An 18164-nucleotide genomic window follows, 5' to 3' on the forward strand; every position below is an offset into this window, starting at 1 on the left:
CAGCACAACACTACACTGCACTCCACTACACTACACTACAACACTACATTAAACTACACAGCCCAGCCAGCCCTAACTCCCACCCTCCCTCTTCACTGTCCACAGCCGAGTGAGAAAATGGCGCCGACGCGGGTACAAAACCCGCGAGACCCGGAAGGCGGGATGATGACGTTTTGCCTCGATTTCAGATCCGAGTCAGGCGGGAAAAGTCGAGCCTGACTCGGATCAGCCTCGGATCGGGGGGGCTCGGGGGGGTTCGGATTTCAGAAATCCAAACCCGCTCACCCCTACTATAAAGCACAGCCCCTGACAGTCTGTGGCCACCGCTCCTTTGCAATGTTTGGGGGAGTGGTAAAAACCGCCTCCTTGCACTGCTGGGAGATTATTCCATGGATCTATTGGATTTTCTGTATAAAATAAAGTCCTTCCTTATTTTACACTGCAGTCTCCCTCCCTTTGTTTCGATATGAGTCCCCTTGTTCTAGAAATCCTCTTATTTAAAAAAAATACTTCCTTCCAGAACACTATTAACTTTTTGTTAGAGATGAGCTGGTCTGGTTCTCTGAGAACCAGACCCACCAAAACATCGGGACTCTGAATCCAAAACAAGGCAAAACGTCATCAATCCTGTGTCGAATTCTCGCAGGTTTTGGATTGCATATAAGTCCCTCCCCACGGTGATTGGCGCCATTTTCTTGTTGAGTCCGTGCAGGGAGGACTGTGCTGTCCAGGCTGTGTGTGCTGTGCTGTCCATCCAGGGGTGTGCTGTCCATCCAGGGGATGTGCTGTCCGTTCAGGGGCTGTAAAAAAATTTCAAGAAAAGTTTTAAAAATTAAAAAAAAAATAATAAGTAAAAAAAAGGTTAAAAAGTACATTTTTCTTTTGTGTTGTACCCCAGTGTATCCATAGAAGCACTGTGATGCTGCAGGCTATACCCCCCCTTCCCCAGTGTATCCATATAAGCACTGTGACGCTGCAGGCCGTACACCAGTGTATGCTTCCTTACCTCAGTGTATCCATTTATTGGAAAAAAGAAAAAAAGAAAAAGGAGTTGATGGTAATGGGCGCACAAATCAAATATATTACAAGATAAAATTTAACTTTTAATGGTTATTACCTTAAAACGGATATCCCAAATAGGGAGAATATACAGTGAAAATAAGGTTAAAACATTGATATCAAAACAAAACACACATGTAAATAAAAGAACGGCAGGTCCACTGTTGTGTTGTTGTGCAGTATTGACTAATGTCCAAACATATATTGTGTCGGGGGGAATCCCTTCATATAATAGAAAACTATTGTCAATTGATACCTCACCACTCAGGAAGCTTTTGATAGATATCAAATGTGATAGTTATATCACACAACTAATATCAGTTAACGATTTATATCATTGTGGACTGGATAATAACCAGCCCATAACAACAGTAAATAAGACAGTATATTAACATGTCGATGTTTTTTCGTTTGGATGTAACATAATAATTAACAGCAGTGAGCTGCCGATGTTGTGGAAACAAACACTTTAATACATAAAGATAGGTATCATTTCAATTGAAGGATTATAATAATTGTATGATAAGAGATATCTACATTATGCGAAATACAATACCTTAAATATTGGTATTTACCAAGAGGTGTAATCGGTAATTACCACGACAAATCTGAAGTGGTGCTTAGACAATACTAATACAAACAATCCCTCTATGTGGCATACTTATTACAGTGGATGATATACTTACCATATAAAATAAGGGCTATGGCTTCACATCATTACAACAATAGTCCATAGTTAATGACAATTTGTTTTGTTGTATATCTATCAAAAGCTTCCTGAGTGGTGAGGTATCAATTGACAATAGTTTTCTATTATTTGAAGGGATTCCCCCCAACACAATATATGTTTGGACATTAGTCAATACTGCACAACAACACAACAGTGGACCTGCCGTTCTTTTATTTACATGTGTGTTTTGTTTTGATATCAATGTTTTAACCTTATTTTTCACTGTATATTCTCCCTATTTGGGATATCCGTTTTAAGGTAATAACCATTAAAAGTTAAATTTTATCTTGTAATATATTTGATTTGTGCGCCCATTACCATCAACTCCTTTTTCTTTTTTCCAATAAATGATTCAATTTGGTTGATTAGGGCTGCACCCCCATGACTTTGAATCAGATATTATATTAAGAACATATAGGGGTTTTGTATTATATGATAGAGTGCAGGTATCTATTCCCCCTTTTCCCTTTTTCCTTGATAAAGTATATATCTCAGTGTATCCATATAAGCACTGTGTTGCTGCAGGCCGTACTCCAACAAGCTAGTAGACTGTTCCATGGATCTATCGGCTTTTCTGTATATAAAAAAGTCCTCCTTATTTTACACTACAGTCTCCCTCCGTCTGTTTCAATATGAGTCCCCTTGTTCTAGAAATCCTCTTATTTAAAAAAAATACTTCTTTCCTGAACACTATTATTAATACTTTTTGTTAGAGATGAGCAGGTCCAGGTCTCAAAGAACCAGACCCCCCTGATCATCGGTATTCCAAGCCGGATCCGAGTCAGGCTTGGGTTTTCCCGCCTTACTCTGAATCCAAAACAAGGCAAAACGTCATCATTCCTGTGTTGTATTCTCGTAGGTTTTGGATTGTATATAAGTCCCTCCCCACGTGATCGTCGCCATTTGCTTGTTGAGTCCATGCCGGGAGGACTGTGCTGTCCGGGCTGTGTGTACTGTGCTGTCCATCCAGGTTGTGCTGTCTGTCTAGTGTGCTGCCCATCCAGGGGTGTGCTGTGCTGTCCATCCAGGGGTGTGCTGTCCATTCAGGGGTGTGCTGTCCATCCAGTGTTGTGCTGTCCATCCAGTGTACTGTACATCCGGAGGTGTGCTGTGCAGTCCATCCAGGGGTGTGCTGTGCAGTCCATCCAGGGGTGTGCTGTGCAGTCCATCCAATGGTGTGCTGTGCAGTTCATCCAGGGGTGTTCTGTGCTGTCCATCCAGGGGTGTGCTGTCTATCTAGTGTGCTGTCCATCCAGGGGATGTGCTGTCCGTACAGGGGCTGTAAAAAAAATTCAAGAAAAGTTTTAAAAAATTTTAATTAAATAATAAGTAAAAATCAAGGTTAAAATGTAGATTTTTATTTTGTGTTGTACCAGAGTGTATCCTTATAAGCACTGTGATGCTGCAGGCCGTACCCCCACAGTGTATCCATATAAGCACTGTGAAGCTGCAGGCTGTACCCCAGTGTATGCTTCCTTACCCCAGTGTATCCATATAAGCACTGTGACATTGCAGACCATACCCCACTGTATCCATTTAAACACTGTGACGCTGCAGGTCGTACCCCAGTGTATGCTTCCTTACTCCAGTGAATCCATATAAGCACTGTGATGATGCAGGCCATATCCCAGTGTATGCTTCCATACCCCAGTGTATCTATATAAGCACTGTGATGCTTCAGGCTGTACCCCAGTGTATCTATATAAGCACTGTGAAGCTGCAGGCCGTACCTCAGTGTCAGTCTTGTTTCATAGATGTGCCATGTTGGAAGTCGCACTTCCACGGCTGCTGATATCTTCTACATGAGGGTTGATGAATACCAAAAATCCTTTATGCCTCTTTCATTTTTCAAAAAAATACTGAACCACCAAGTTGATTGGGTGGGCAAAACATGGTACATTTTCAAAGTTACCCAGTTTTTTAAATTGCTCCAACCCCAACTGGTTGCCCAGGACCCTGGTGAGTTGATAGGCTGTAAATAATGGTTCAGCTCCTCCTCTGTATGTAGGTGACTCTAAGTGGAATAACTGGATAATGTAGATGGTGGGTGTCATGCGAGAGACCAGAAATATGAGCAGCAGCACAGAGCATTTTCCTGCCAGGATGTGTGCAATAAAGTGCAAACATGTTAAATACAAAAATTAGTTGTGTATATTGGTCACATACATATATATTTATCATACCATGCATTAAGTAGGCTAAGGTAACCTGAGGCACTCCACCAGTTGTTGACAAACAACTTCCAGCAGGCCCGACAAACAGCACAGATGCTGGGAGTTATAGTTCAGCTGGAGAGCTATAGGCTGCTTTCCTCTGATGTAAACTAGCCTCCCACAGGTTCCCCTCCTAGCACAGGAGCCCGCATGATCCCTACTCTATTTATCTTGGTCTCCCAAAGTAATCTCATATCCACGCTATAGCAACCTTCATAGTCTCATTCACATTTCTCCTATCAACTCTGTCACTCTATCTTGTGCCCTCTGGAATGCCAGAGCACTCTGTAACAAACTGGCCCCCACCCATGACCTTTTCATCTCCAACCCCCTGAATCTCCTTGCCATTACTGAAACCTGGATTTTACCCTCTGAGACCACTTCTCCTGCAGCTCTCTCCTATGGAGGCTCACCTTCTCCCACACCACCCGGCCTGGGGGTCACCATGGAGGTATTGTTGGGGTCCTTCTATCCCCTGGTTACTCATACCAACTCATACCCTCAGAACCATCCCTTACATTCTCTACATTTGAAGTTCATGCTATACAGATCTTCCAACCACTACACCTCCAAGTAGCTGTCATTTACCATCCCCCTGGACCTCCCTCCATGTTCCTTGACAACTTTGCTTCCTGGCTCACTCACTTTCTCCCCTCTGACCTTCCCTCTATTATCCTAGGTGACTTACTCACCCTCACTTCCTCCTTTGTCCTCTCCCAATGGACCTCCTCACCCTTCCATGCGAGTGGGCATTTGCTTGATCTGGTATTCACTCACCATTGTGATATTTCTGCCTACTCCAATTCCCCATTCCCTTTCTCTGACCATCACCTTCTCTCTTTTAACCTATCCCTCTCTCCTTCCACTCCTCTACCTTCAAAAGCCACCATCACTAAATGTAACATTGAAGCTATCAACACTGCTTTCTTTTCTTCCCTACTTGACTCACTTCTCTCCTCTATCCTCTCTTTCTCCTGCCCTGAACAAGCTGCTTCCTTATACAATGCCTCCCTTCCTTCTGCTCTTGACTCTGTTGCTCCAGCGATCATTACTTACCCTCGCAAATTAACACCTCAATCCTGGCATTCCAAATGCACCAGATACCTGCAAAAAGTTCACGAACTGCTGAGCGACAGTGGAGGAGATCACGCTCTCAGGCAGATTTTCACGATTTCAAATTCCTGCTGTCATCCTACAGTGCTGCCCTTTCCCTCTCTAAACAATCATATTTCAAGAATCTCATCTCCTCCCAGTTCTCAAATCCCCAGCGTCTCTTTTCCACCTTCACCTCTCTCTCTTCTGCCCATCCCCACCTCATCTCCCCTCCTTGCTCTCTGCCATTGACTTTACTACCTTTTTTACATCTAAAATTTATTCCATACATCAGGACATCATATCCAACCTGTCCCCCAGCTCTCCACTCCTTCTTTCCCGGATCACCTCTACCCATCCATTTTACTGACTCTGACATCCTTCTCCCCTGTAACTGGAGAGGAAGTAAAGGCCCTCATCCAGTCCTCCTCCCCTTCAACCTCTAACCCTCATACTCCTTAACCTCTATGCTGCCTTTGACACTGTGGACCACCCTCTACTGCTACATATCCTTCACACCCTTGGTCTACGTGACACTGCTCTCCCCTGGCTGTCCCCCTACCTCTCTGACTGTTCCTTCGCTGTTTCCTCTCATGACTCCTCCTCCTCCCCACAGCCTCTTACAGTAGGTGTTCCCCAAGGTTCTGTTCTTGGACCTTTCCTATTCTCTCTCTATACATCCTCTGTAGGTAAACTCATCCACTCTTATGACCTCCATTATCATCTCTATGCTGATGATACTCAGATCTACCTTTCCTCACATGCTCTTTCCCCCTCTCTACTGACTCGTATCTCCAACTGCCTATCTGCTATCTCTTCCTGGATGTCCCAATGATTTCTCAAACTTAATATGTATAAGACTGAGCTGATCATCTTCCCTCACTCACACATAACCTCATTTCCTACTATTTCTTTATTAATAGATGGCATAACTATCTCATCTAGTCCCAAAGTGTATTGTCTTGAAGTCATCTTGGACTCTTTCCTCTCCTTCAAACCACATATTCTGAACCTCTCACATTCCTGTCGTTTCCATCTCAAGAATATTGCCAAGATCAGATCCTTTCTCATCCAGGATGCCACCAAAGCCCTCATACATTCACTGGTCATCCCCTGATTGGACTACTGTAACCTTCTCCTATCTGGCCTCCCCAAATCCCATCTTTCCCCTTTCCAGTCTGTGCTCAATGCTGCTGCTCAGCTCATCTTCCTCTCCAAATGCTCTATATCTGCCTCCCCTCTCCTACAAGCCCTCCACTGGCTCCCTTTCCCTTTCAGAACCCAATTCAAGGTTCTCACACTCACTTACAAAGCCCCATTCCTCTCCCATTTACATCTCTGATCTTATCTCCCTTCACTCTTCTGTCCACCCACATCATTCACTTAATATATGCCGCCTTTCATGCCAATTGATTACTTCCTCCCACTCCCGCCTCCAAGATTTTGCCCGCACTTCTCCCCACCTTTGGAATCCCCTCCCTCCCCCCATCAGACTCTACACCTCTCTACAATCATTCAAACAAGCACTTAAGACCCACTACTTCATTAAAGCCTTCCAGCTCTCATCTTAACTTGCTGCTACATCTTCGTTCCTCCCCACCTACTCCATCTGTGTCCCTCCTATTTGTCTGCCCCTCCCTTAAAGAATGTAAGCTCTTTTGAGCAGGGCCTTCTACCCTCTTGTGCTTCTCCCTACTGTAATTTCATATATCTCTTACTCTCCACTAGGGCAACTAACACTTGGCTGCTTATGTGGGTGTAAAGGTTGTTAATAATCCATGTCCATGTCCTGCTTTGTAGTGTATTGTATTGTAAGTTGCTAGTTACTTATTTGTTTATGTACTTTGTAAGGTGCTGCGGAACACTTGTGGTGCCATATACATAAATGATAATAAAAATAATAAACAGCAAATATTGGTCCCATTATCCCCAACAACCTCCCTGAGCACAAAGTAAATGTCTGTTTACAGGGGCCCTGATTCAGACCCACTCGCGAGCGGCTGTCCACTCGCAAGTGGGTCGATGTTATGGACTGAGCATGCGCACGATGGAGGGAGCTCCGTCGTGTGCATGCGCCAGACGCGACGAGCGAAGGAAAGTCCTTCGCTCGTTGTGTCCGATCAAAGGGGGCGTGCTGTCAATGTTGATTGACAGCACGCCCCCTTTGGTGGGCGTGCCGGGGGCGTGCCTCCCTGCCGGGGGCGTTCCTAAGGGAACGCCTCCCGTCAGAAGCCGGCCCACTGACATCACTAGTGATGTCAGTGGGAGTGATTTTGGCTCTGATAGAGCCAAAATCACTCCGGAGCTTGCGGTTGAAAACCTCAACCGCAGGCTCCGGCTCGCAAATTCGATGGTCGCGATGGTCTCGACCATCGCGACCATCACAATGCACGCTCGTATAGCCTGTGGGTGGTTTTCCAAAGCTATACGAGCGTCCAGGAGGACGCTCCATGAAAATGGAGCCCGGCCCTCATTCAGAGCGTGCGCTCTGCTCAGAGCGTATGGCTCTGAATGAGGGCCAGTGTGTCCTATTTAGCAGCAACTCCACAAGCAAGGACACCGCATTTATATTAGGTGTAAAAAATGTACAACATATATGGGCTGAATCAATATTCAATGAGAATGTGGCACAAAATGGTGCCCTCACTGTGTGTTAGTGACAGGTGCTCTGCAGAAGTCACTCAGGTGATCAGATTTTAGGTGCTTGCTTCACATAGAACACAAGGATTCAGTGAGCCTGCTCCCATATATGCCCCAAACATCTCTGTGCAATGATGCAGATATTGCATAATATCTTCTGACAAACTATCCATGCGCAAATACCGAACCTCCTCCAGATCAAAGATGTCTTTTAGGAATTGAATAACTTGATCCTACATTGATCCACCATCATAAGTTTTCTTCAGAATCAAAAAATGTAAATAAATAAATTTACAAACTAATCAATCCTACCTTTCCCTGTCTTTAACTACTCCAAAAACATACTCCAACTCCCTCGGGCCTCTGACCTAGGTCTTTATTAATAATAACATTCTTCATTTTAACTTCCTATGGGGTCGTATAGTTTATTAAACTGCTATCCTGTCTGCCACTGCAGTGCCACTCTGTTTCCTAGATATGCCATTTTGGAAGCTGAACTGCCACATGTTTGTGATGCCCACTGCTGTCACTTAGCTTAGTTAGCCAGCTAGCTCGATGCAACCTTTTGGCCTAAACTAAATGAAATCAATATTGTGAGCTGTAAGGTAGTCAAAATTGACTGGAAATGACTGGATATAAATGTTATTGAGGTTAATAATACTGTAGGAATAAAAGCATGTTTAAATTATGTGATTTCAGCTGTTTCTATGATTTTTTTAGAAAAAATACAGATCCAAAACCAAACACGCATTTCTCTCATCTAAGCTATACACTTTTAGCTCCTGTCTCTCCTGAAAAACACTATTATACAGCCAAACACATTGTTTATGAACCCTACTCTGATTTGTTTCTGCTTTTATTAAGGTCTTTTTGGAATTACAGTCTCCTGAACAGTACCCAGTTCTCAAGGTGTGTTATAACCAGTGATCTGCAATGATGGCGCACACTGTAGGCTAAATAGCCCTGCTACTAATACCTCCAGGGGGGACCCACAACGCACAATATGTTTACTATTTACCACTTCTGCATCGGTGGTGGTGGCGCTGTATAAATCATCAGCAAAATGGCGTGCAGACCATTTTCCCAGTGATTTGCGCATATGTAGCAGAAAACTGGAAACATGGAGCGGTCGCCATGTTCCTGGAGACTGGCAAATGTGCAGTAGACTCTGGTACAGTGTATACAGGGAGGCTCACATCAAATTTCCATGCAATCAATTCTAAATTTCAATTTTGACCACTAATTTTTGCTGAATCGTAAACAGTCTGCCGAGCCTACATTTCCAGGGTTGTCTGTATGTTTAACTGCACAACTCAATACAATGCTCCAGTGAGTACTAACATCAAGCAATGATCATGAAAAGATGAAGATGTGTCTGAAGACTTGTCCAGAGTATGGAAACTGCTATAAATCTTATATCTACTTTAAATTGTTGGTGAGTACAGGGACCTTTTTCTTACAAAAAAAGATTTGACCTTTTGTATCTAAATGCATAATCTATACGTGTTAGGGAGACCTTAAAGGCATTAACTTCCTATTAAGGTTTCCTTAAATTCAATAAAAGAGTTTAGTGTGTCTGGGCCAGTTTGGTTATTGTTTAGCAGCCATTGATCTTTTAATACTTTTAGATGTTTATCATCTGGACACTTTTATTGACTTATCTACTTTGAATTGTGAAAGCTGAAGTTACTGTATATCACTTCTGGAGTAACATATTTGTGTACAGGACAGGAGAACATAATGTTTTACTCTTGCATAGGTGCTGTCTATAAAGAGATTGTGGAGTAAAATACCCATAGACAGCGAAATACCAACAGTGATATCATGGCACCATGAGGATTGGGATTCAGGTCAGGACCACTTTCTGTGACAACAGGGATGCTAGTGAATACTACCATTCATGCAGGCCAATAGCAGTAGATGCTACAGAGGTGTGCTGTAGCCATAGCAGAGATACCACGGGCTTTCTGGAGATGGAAGTAGCAGCATATAGCGGTGCAGAGGTTAATAGCTCAGTTTTCACAGAGATGGTTTACCACTGGAGCTATAGCAGTAATGCAGGTTGGCTGGCTAGCAGATATAAAAGATTATGGCCCTCATTCAGAGCCGTACGCTCTGAGCAGAGCGCACGCTCTGAATGAGGGCCATCCTCCATAATTATGGAGCGTCCTCCTGGACGCTCGTATAGCTGTGGGTCACCACCCACAGCCTGTACGAGCGTGCAGGTTGATGGCCGCGATGGTCTTGACCATCGCGACCATCATCACTGCGAGCCGGAGCCTGCGGTTGAGTTTCTCAACCGCAAGGCCCGGAGTGATTTTGGCTCTATCAGAGCCAAAATCACTCCTTCTGACGGTAGGCGTTCCCTTGGGAACGCCCCCGTCTGGGAGGCACGCCCCCAGCACGCCCACCAAAGGGGGGCGTGCTGTCAATCAACATCGACAGCACGCCCCCTTTGATCAGACACAACGAGCGAAGGAAAGTCCTTCGCTCGTCGCGTCTGGCGCATGCGCACGACGGAGCTCCCTCCGTCGTGCGCATGCTCAGTGCAGACCATCGACCAACTTGCGAGCGGACAGCCGCTCGCGAGTGGGTCTGAATCAGGCCCTATGTCAGTATACAGGCACACAGCAATTATTATTTCTAATATAAAAACTTAGCGTTTATTAGATATATGTTAAAATACCCTTATTATAGGATAGTAGCCAGCAAAATAATGAATTAAAAGTAGAGTAGTGAAAAAGAATATATTGTTAAGAAAATGTGTATTAAAATTCAATAAAGAATATCCTGGCTGTGTGTCATTGTTACTTCATCATTATGTATAATATATTCATACTGAGCTGAGAATCATGAAGGTAATATGTTTTATTTTATAATTAGATACCTTCAGATCTCATATAGGTAAGGTTTCTAACGTTGTGCAAAGTGCTGCGTAAATCACAATTTATAATACAGCCCCTTTTGCAATATGCGATATGTATCCCAGTCTTTTGCTGCAGTCAATAGTGCTTTGATATGTAATTTATATAATCAATATTCATACAAAAGAACATATAAGCAGCGTGATCCCTGACCATCAAACTTTAATAATGCATATAGAGCTCCTGAATTACGTACTTTCTTATTTCACATTGGTATTAAGATCTGCACATGATCTTAATTAGTAGAAAAAAATATCAGTGAGAAATCTCTCTTTGCAATCTCAATGGTAAATGAGTGTGTTTGTATTCAGAGCATTCAGGGCTGGCACATAGCAACAATGTTGCCTATAACTTAGTGTCCCTAGATTGTGTAGCAAAGGTTTCACACGTGGCTCAGTGTCCATGTAACGAGGGCAAACATCATAAAGCATCTACATGGTATAACATCATAGGTTGGAATTACATCATCCACAACATGCATTTGCTATTGATAACACAGTGCGGGCTTGCAAAAGGGGCTGTATTATAAATTGTGATTTACGCAGCACTTTGCACAACGTTAGAAACCTTACCTATATGAGATCTGAAGGCAGGGGCTGGCTGGCAACTTTCAGCCTGGGGGGCAAACACAAGCAAGTGGCCCTGGCTTTTCTACCAGCACATTGTGAAGCATTTAGGAGCTTGGTCCCGATAGGGTAATGCATGAATGCACCAGGAAAACCCTGCCCCCCACCCTCCCGCTACATTATTAGATAAACGTTTAGGGAGAGGGAAAGGGCACGGCAATGCAGCACACTCTATTTATACTTATACCCGCCCGTGCAATATTGGGGACAAAAAAATTATAATTAGCAGTACTAGGAACCGATAATTAATAAAAATGCAGCTTTGGGGCCCATATTAATGTATATTTAAATATAAACATTATATATATATACCTCACACAGTTCCCCCCCCCACCAGGGGTGTATCTAGGGGTCTGAGCACCACTAGCAAAGTAAGGGCCTGCGCCCCCCCCATATTTTCAGAAGAATGACATCCTCTACTTATATTGTTGAAAAATAAAAAACTTAAAATAGATATTAATTTAATATAAAAAGTACCCACCTTCACTGACTAGTTTCTGCCTAAGGGGGGGAGGGCACACTGACATCAGCAGCTCCCCGTCCACAGACCACATACCACTGTCATGATCGGCAGTCCTGATTTCTACCCCATGGCCACGGGTGGCACCACCAGGCTGAGTACCCCTCGGCCGGTGCCGCTGGTGAGTGCCATCCTGGCCAAGGGTTAGATACTCCCCTGCCCTCTGCACACACAGCTCTCGCCACTCATATAGCTCTCCCCTCCTCACACAGATCCCACCCTCTCATATCTCTCCCTTCCTCACACAGTCCTCCTCAACACACAGCTCTTTCCACTCACCCATACAGCGCTCTACCCACTCATTCAGCTCCCCCACTCACAGACACACACACACAGCCTCAACCTCTCAGACCCCCGTTCCCCACACACACAGCTCTCCCAAATAACTGAAATCAGCTCCACACACACATACAGCGCTGCACCCATCCAGATCCCCCTCACTCAGAACCCCCATATCACAAAAATCTTTCCCCTTACCCAGATACCCTCTCACACAAACACACTCCTCAATCCTCCCCTTCCCCTCCCTCACACAGCACTTCACCCACACATAGATCCCCCTTCCCTAACAAAGAACACATAGGGGGAGGAGGGAGATCACCTGCTGAGCCTGCATGACTGAGAGAGATCAGTGCCTTCACAGAAGGGGGTGTGGTGTGGGCGTGGCGGGAGCAGCGAGTGCCGTCCCGCCCACACCATGCCCCCTTCTCTGAAAAGACTGATCTCTCACTGTTACAGGCTCAGCACGTGGTCCCTTAAGGCCCCACCCACCGGCCCGTGCCCTCCCTTCTGACATATTCAAATAAGCTATCAGGGTATGTGACTATGTGCTGACACATATGCGGTCAGCACATGTCTCCGGAGGACCACCCCATAGTTTGCCCAGTGCCTCTGTTTCTGCTGCGCCCCTGCTTATTCTAGCTGCACTGGCGCAGCCTGACACTGACAGCCGGGAGGCAGGCACATGAACCTCCCCAGCTGTCGCTAGTATATGCACGCAGCGGCGGCACTAGTGCTGCACAATTGTACCGGCCCGGGGGGCAGATGGCACCCTGCCCCCCGGCCCAGTCCGCCACTGTCTGAAGGTATCTAATTATAACATAAAACATATTACCTTCATGATTCTCAGCTCAGTACAAATATATTATACATAATGATTAAGTAACAATGACACACAGCCAGTATATTCTTTATTGAATTTTAATACACATTTTCTTAACAATATATTCTTTTTCACTACTCTTTACTTTTAATTCATTATTTCGCTGGCTACTATCCTATAATAAGGATATTTTAACGTATATCTAATAAACGCTAAGTTTTTATATTAAAAATAATAATTGTTGTGCGCCTGTATACTGACATAATCTTTTGCTTCTTGCATTTTTTGTCTAACTATCGCCCTTGTCAGTAGGCAGCACCCCCAGGTTGAATAATAATTAAAATGAATACAAATATGGGGCCTCATTATAGATTGTGATTAATGTGTGCAGATGTGCCAATTTTTTGTATATGGATAGCAGATATGCAAGAATGCATTATTGCACAATACAGGAATATAAGTTTGCACAGTGCATTATTGCCCAATGCAGGATTACAGGACAAATGAATGCAGAATAGCACAATGGAAACTGAAGCCAAAGTACTCTAACCACTGTGGAAAAAAGTTGTACTATCAATCCTTTGGCAACATCTGCAGGTTTAAATAGGGCGTCTTTGCTGGTTGCTACAGTATGTGACCGGGATCCACCTGCTTCAGATTGACTGGACATCTGGGTGATTTCATTGCAAGACGGCAGTGCCCATGAGTTTGAGTAATGGTAGGAGGATGCCCGCCCTGCTGCTGCTGAACTCCATTCAGGTTAGTCAGAGAGGGACCTTGGAGGCAGAATTAGATACCACTAGCTCGGTAACGGGGCACCGGGATACAGGGTGTGACAAGGGGATGCGGTTAAACTACAGATGGAGGGGATTCCGGCAGTCAGAATGCCGGAATCCTGACACCTGTCAGAAATCCAGTGCTGGCATACCGACAGGCAGAATCCCAAAGGTAAGAAGAACGATTAGATGGAGCGTTAGGGTTAGGGGCTTTGGTTAGGCACTAGGGGAAGAGTTAGGCACTGAGGGGGAGGAGGTTGGGGTTAGGCTCCAGGAAGGGAGGGTTAGGACACCGACCGCCAAAGTATCAGTTTTCTAACTCTGTCGGGATGCCGGTTTCGGGATTCTGACCATGCCTATCCCGTGACAAGTGATACATGCTTTTTACATGGAAGAATCTTACTTCACAGAATAACACATTAATGGATTTCTGGTAAATATAGGTCTCATATTAATTCATTTTGAAAAAAAGATACCTTCCCTTAATGTGGAATATAGGCAAACTATTATAGAAAATTACTTTTTTTTAAATCTTAATGCATGATCACAACAGCTGGATTTCCTTATGTAAACCATATAATAAAAAAACATAATAACTTGAAGATTAACACCCAGGCAACGCCAGGTACTTCAGCTAGTACAAAATAAGCATCTATTAAAAAAATTTTCTTTCAAGTTTTTTTATGATGTTGAAATCTATAAAAATAAATTGATTACCTTTGTCTTAGATTAGGGACCCATTCAAATGGAGCTCTAGTTGCATTTTTGCTATTTTTTTAAAGTCAGAATTTGTAACTAATGTGCCAACCACATGTTTATAATTTCTGTATGTTAAATATAATCTAGTCTGAATATAAAATGTGTAAAAAAAATGAATTTTCAGCTAAATATTGTGCACATTTTGTAATGCTAATTTGTATACTTTGATCACTTCGCCATCTACAGTGCATCCGGAAAGTTTTCACAGCACTTCACTTTTTCAAAATTTTGTTATGTTACAGCTTTATTCCAAAATGGAATAAATTCATTTTTGTCCTCAAAATTCTACACACAATACCCCATAATGACAACATGTAAAAAAAAATTTTAAGATTTTTGCTAATTTATTAAAAAAAAAATAAGAAATCACATAAGTATTCAAAGCCTTTGCTCAATACTTTGTTGATGCACCTTTGGCAGCAATTACAGCCTTAAGTCTTTTTGAATATGATGCCACAAGCTTGGCACACCTATCTTTGGGTAGGTCACACATTCCTCTTTGCAGCACCTCTCAAGCTCCATAGGGGATTAATCCACATCAGCTGCAGGAATTGATGTTTTCCCATACACACAAGTCCAACACACTGTACCCACCCCCAGATCTAATATAAAAATGCAACAACCTTTTATATAATAAAATGTTGACTCTAACTGCCCGGTAGCAACCACTTATGCACCATAGTCAGATGATTGCTGTAAGCTATTGCCAACATTAATCAAACCAAGATAGTATTTATTATGTCACAACAGTCATTGACTTTTATTTATCATTGTTTTATCTTACATCTACCTCACTCACTTCTAAATGAGCCAATGAATACTATTAATTTAAAAAGATTAAAACATGTGCTCCATGATATCGTAACCTGATAAACCCTGTTCTTTTGTGGGATTCGTGACAAATGAACGGGGTGCAGTTAATTACCGCTGCCCAGAATGTAGGCTGTTGGAATCCTGCTGGTGGAGGGCCGACCTGGGACTAAAGATAGGAGTCGAAATGCTGACGCCTGTCTTTAGTCCCACGTGAAATCATCCAACATCCCAAATGCGGTAAGCCAGGGATAGTTAGCTTGTAGCCGCTGGGGGGAGGTTACGTTTAGATACCCCCTGGGGGGACTTAGGGAGAGCCATCCATAGGGACAGTTAGGTTTAGGGTGTGGGAAAGGGGGTTAGGGTTAGGCACTCCCAGGGGGGACAGTGTTAGGCACCCCTGGGGGGAGGTTAGGGTTAGGCACCCCTAAGGGAGGGTTAGGGGGGGATAGGGGAGGGTTAGAGTACTTACTGGCCACTGTCGGGATATCCTCCCTTCGGGCTTCCGGTGTTGGTATGAGAACTGGTGGCTATTCAGTCATCGGTTTTTCATACCGATTCCCAAATGAACATAGGGCCTAATTAAGAGATATACTCTATTAGCATCTTCTTTGGATTCAGCAGCAATGCAAAATAATATTAATACAGAAGGAGGCATCTGGAGGTAAAAGTCACTGCTAGCATTGCAGATCCGAGTGCTGCATCCTAAGACACAGCATTGGATCACCATCAGCCAGCCATCGGCTTTCTGCGTAAGCCTAATCTTACTCAAAATGGCCGCCGCAACTGCTCTGCCGGTTCCAGGAAATCTGTGTTGGAAGACGCAGACCCTGGCCTCCGCATGCCTACAAAACAGAAATCGTCACCACCCCCACTCCCAAATAACCACAGCCTGTCAATCAGGCTGTGGTGTCCCAGGGGTCACAGTGACATCACAACACATGTGTACTGTGGAGTCGGAGCATGTGCAGTCCCCAAAAATTGGTCATTTGAAACCAATTGGGGACTTCGGCAGGGTCTGAATCAGGGTCTGAATCAGGTTCATAGTGTACAAATGACAGAAGCAATATTACTATTTTTTGTCAGTGTATAGTAGGTAAGGTAATTGTAATTTGTTAACACATTTTGATCATACCACATATGTGGAGTTTTAGAATGAATGTGATGCTATTTTTTTTTTCTCACCAAAGAAATGTTTTTCTACATTCTCAAAATTCTCTCGGCTTGATTTATCAACAAGTTTATCACTCCCAACAAGTGTTAAAACTTGTTGCATATGATAATGGTGCTCCAGCCAATCATTTCCTAACTGTCAACTGTTTGAAAAATGACAGTTGGAAGCTGATTGGCTGGAGCACCATTAATCATACGCAACGACTTTTATCACTCATTGTGAGTGATAAAACTCGTTGATAAATCAGGCCCAGAATTACAACCAGGAAAGAGACAGGGCCATAGAGAGTGGAGCCAGGCCAGGGTACTGTGGGGTGTGTGGCCTAACCATGGGGGCGTGGCCACATCCCCTATGACAAAAAGCTATAGCAAAAATTATTTATGGCGCCACATAGGGGAATGCCATGTGCCTCTCAGCTAGGGGCAAATCCAGGTAGGCGCAATCAGTGCGATCGCTCTCCCCCCTCCCATTAGTTGCTGGTAGAGGAGAATGCTGCTACTCACTACAGCACAGCACACAGCAGTGTGTGCTGGGTGCTGCTGTCGCTAACATGACTAAGGGGGTCAAGGATGGGTGCGGCATACCGTAATCAGTTTCCTCTCCCTCCCACCCTTCTCCCTCTCGGCACCCCTGTGTGAAGAAAAACATACCACTGACCCTTTTTGTTTTTTTTTTTCAGGCAAGATTTCTAAAGTTGCAAAATTAGATTGGTCACATAATAGCCGCCTTAAATTTAACCTAAGGTTTGCATTTCTCTGTGATAGAGAAATTGTGTTAGGGTGACTGTATACCTGCCTTTATGAGTTGTTGAGTCTTTATGAAATAGAAACATATTAACGCCTTTGCCGCTGAAAGTTTTCTCGCTACTGTGCTGAGCAGGTCTTAAAGTGGTCCTGGAGAGGTGGTGGAACCCCACCTACAACCCACCCCCAACACTCGCCATGCTAGTCTGACAGGCCAAAACAAGTGTGAAAACTGTTCTTTACACACACACTATTGTGTATAGGAAACAGTAAAGTGAATGGCAGGGGTCTGGGGGCCGCCTAGACCCGAGAAGCTTTTGGGGCTATGACAGTGTGAAATACATTTTAGATGCTTTTTAGCACTCCTGACATTAGCTGATACTACAATGTTAGATCACTTAAAAATAAAGAAAAATGTTCTATATCATCAGCGTTATTTTTCTACCGTGCCTCTGAGTTTTTTATTTATGGGGTCTCCACAAACTACTCTATGTCACTTGGATGCCTAATGTTTTTTTGCAACCCCTGTGTTTTGCCTTCGCTTGATTCTTTCCTTACCTATATGCTGGTTTTTCTGAAATGAGGGACCTCTGAAGAAATTAAGCCTCCCCAGGCAGACAGTGAGTGGCTCTCTGTCTGTTGGACTTCTGTGCAGGGACTTGGTGGAGGTGGAACTAGTTACACCTACCATTAGAGGTGATGGAGCTCAGTTCCACCCCTTTCCTGCCCACTTTAACCCCTGGTGCTGAGTCTACAGTATTTTGCCACTTTTTCGAGCTGGTCACATTCCAGTATCAATAGTAGTAACTTTTCAGAAGACTTGTGTCTGCTGTTTCTAAAACAGCATATAAAATCTACACAAAATGACCAAAATATATCTATATTTTTTAATATTAAAAATTGCAAGAAAGTGAACTAAAGATAAAAGTGGGTATTTTTTTCTCCTTCTATAAAGACAATCAATAAATACTTTGTGCTTCCAGTTTTGCATTCAAT

The 18164-nt window shown here is 43.7% G+C and overlaps 1 protein-coding gene across 1 annotated transcript in view; it reads right to left on the reverse strand.

Annotated features, from left to right (window-relative positions):
- LOC148538365 (solute carrier family 23 member 2-like) overlaps positions 1-18164 on the reverse strand; it is a 240093-nt gene that overhangs the window by 170198 nt on the left and 51731 nt on the right. The gene's annotated exons all lie outside the window — the stretch shown is intronic.

Source organism: Taudactylus pleione, unplaced genomic scaffold, assembly GCF_031769625.1.
Source record: "Taudactylus pleione unplaced genomic scaffold, aTauple2 ptg000040l, whole genome shotgun sequence".
In the NCBI taxonomy this organism is placed as follows: domain Eukaryota; kingdom Metazoa; phylum Chordata; class Amphibia; order Anura; family Myobatrachidae; genus Taudactylus; species Taudactylus pleione.